Source organism: Trachymyrmex septentrionalis, unplaced genomic scaffold (assembly GCF_001594115.1).
Source record: "Trachymyrmex septentrionalis isolate Tsep2-gDNA-1 unplaced genomic scaffold, Tsep1.0 scaffold402, whole genome shotgun sequence".
In the NCBI taxonomy this organism is placed as follows: domain Eukaryota; kingdom Metazoa; phylum Arthropoda; class Insecta; order Hymenoptera; family Formicidae; genus Trachymyrmex; species Trachymyrmex septentrionalis.
This window is the reverse complement of record NW_017305572.1, coordinates 64,180-67,010: the sequence shown is the minus strand read 5'-3', so window position 1 is coordinate 67,010 and position 2,831 is coordinate 64,180.

Here is a 2,831-nt window from a genome sequence, read left to right as displayed (position 1 = left end):
ATGACATAATAATGAACTGCGATGCCCAGTAATAAAAAACAGTGAACATCACGCGTTCTAGGTGAGTGCGAACAATAATAAAATTATATAATATAGCTTATGTAGAAAAAGTTTCACGCGTAATTATTAAATCAGTACCATCTCTAACAAACTGGTTATTTACAGTTAATAGTTTTGAAAAACTGTAAAAAGTAATTCACGATCAATATAATTTTAATAAATTAAACACGCGTTATTGCAATTAAAATCCGTTGGAAAATTTTTTCGGACAAATGAGAAACGCTGTACGCAATATATTAATCCGAACACCTATAAGCAGTTTGAAGAATCGTTTCTAACATTACTCGTTAATAACATAAAAACTATTTCTCTAAAACATAGTGATTGTGAAGTATCTGATAGTGATATATTATCAACGTTAGAAAAATATTTAGAAGCTAAACATACATGCTTTTAGTAACGGAGAGTCAGAGCTAATTTCAGATATAAATGTATCCGATGATTCTATTATTCATCATTAGATAACCAGGAAGAGATCATATGATTAATTTTGAAAGAAGTTAATTTTTAACGAATACGATAATCTCTTTAAAAGTAGCGAATTTCCAATTGTATGATACAAATTGTATGTTTAATTAATAAATTATTAAGAACGAGAAGTCATCAGCGAAACATTTTGAAAATTTTGTTAAATTTTGTTGAAATGTGGACGTTTAATATAGATTAGCATAAATGTACTGAACATTATAATGATATTTTAAAAATTGTAGTACGTATAATTACAGTGAAAATTATTGCATAGTGGTGTGATAAAAAAAATAGATTATTAAATAATAGCGTTACCGATACTTCACAAAGCGATGCTCTCAATGATATATTAGAAATTAGGCAGATATGCGTACAATAATAAAAATAATACTATTACTTAAAAACGCCAAACAAAATGTATAGAATCTGTAAGAAAAAAACAGCGAATAAATTAATATATGTATTAGTACTGTAAAGTGTGTATGAATGTGAGTAGCTTGGTTTAATGAAATATAATAGATAGGTTCTTTTTTTCTATTTGATTGTCTATCTTCATAGAAAGAAAATATGCCTTTAAATTTTAGATAGTTAAGAGGGAGAGAGAGAAAGAGTGAGTGAGAGAGAGAGAGAGAGAGAGAGAGAGAGAGAGAGAGAGAGCGCGCAACTTTGTAGCGTAATTGTTGCATGTGAGAAGAATATTATATGTATAAAATTTTATGAGCAAATTATATTTATCTATGTGTAATAATATAGTAAAACATATTTCAATGAAATTGAAATAATATATGTATATGTATATATAATTAATAATAAATATTATTCTTTAAAAAGAATTGTACGAACGTGCGCGCGCGTTGCGATTTAAATGTGTCGCCAATTCCCCTACCACTTATTGTAGTTCATATTTGTGGGTGCATGTCACAGCGTTGAAAGTATTCCTTCCTCTACTAAGAAGTGAGTTTATATCCTCTCTGAACAGAGTGGCGCTGCAAACGACCGGATAATGACTCCGGCATACCAGCGCGATGTTAGTCGCGTTCGACACGCGATATCCATTGATAATATACCTTTAAAATGAGAATATCGGTAAAACTGTACACTCAAGGTGCAGCCATAATAGAAGGAATAAGGAATTAGGAATAAGAAATAAGATTTTCAACCTATCAGATATTGGATACACTAGAATACATGGTTTCTGATAGATTGGATTCCTTATTCCTTATTTCTTCTATTGTAGCCGCACCATCATTGGATATCGCGTGTCGCGCGTGACGAACATCACGCTGGTGTGCCGGAGGCATTACACACAAAATAAGGAAGATGGAGCTTATGACTCGATGGGGCCGGATTTACTCTAATTCGTTACTCGTTACTTGTTACCGATTCTAAAAAGTTGTTAATGTTATTTAAAATAACGGAAAAATCGTTACTTTTTTCGTTATTTAAAAAAAATAATTGCATTTATGTAAATTATAACTACATAAAAACAAATCGTTTTTTAATTTATATCTTTTTTTGATTTATATATTTTATTAGTTCTTTATTAGTTCTTTATTATGATACATATTTCAATTTGCATTAGCACATACGAGTATATAGTATCTTAATTTTAAATTATAATTGTATCACTGAATCTTGAATTTTTGTTTAATAATAGATAATTATTGTTCAAAATATGTACATCTGTTAGGTAGTATCGACAATTTCGGCTTTTTGTACTATTTACTATCAGCGCGAGTTCTAATTGGCCACTGCTTTTCTGTAAGAAAAGTAATTTCGTTACTCATTTATTACTAAAAAAAAGTAACGAAATCAGTAACTTCGTTACTTAATTTTTTATGTAACGCTAACAACACTGGTAAAAATATGCAAATATATACGTTTATTAAATGAAAAGCATAGAAAAAAATATTTTTAAAAATATATAATAAGATAAACAAATAATTTAATGTGAAGCAAAAAAATACAACATTGTATTAACATAAACGAACTTATTTGAATACACAAAACTAAATCTAGAATATTTAATTTCTTACAGAACACTATACGAGGTCTGGCTATTAAATAACGAGACTGCGCGCGCAGAAGGCGTCCTAGAGTGGTAGGATGGGAAACGAATGCAGTGTTGGATAGCTGGAAGTGTCTATTATTCCAGTACGAAAACATGTTTTTGTCGCAGTAGTAGTACTTTTTCTATAGAGGTTAGAAACGAACTTGTTTTTTTCTCGTGCCGATAACAATGTGTGACGAAAAACACGAGCAACGGATCAATGTGAAATTTCTCGTTAAATTAAAAAAAACTC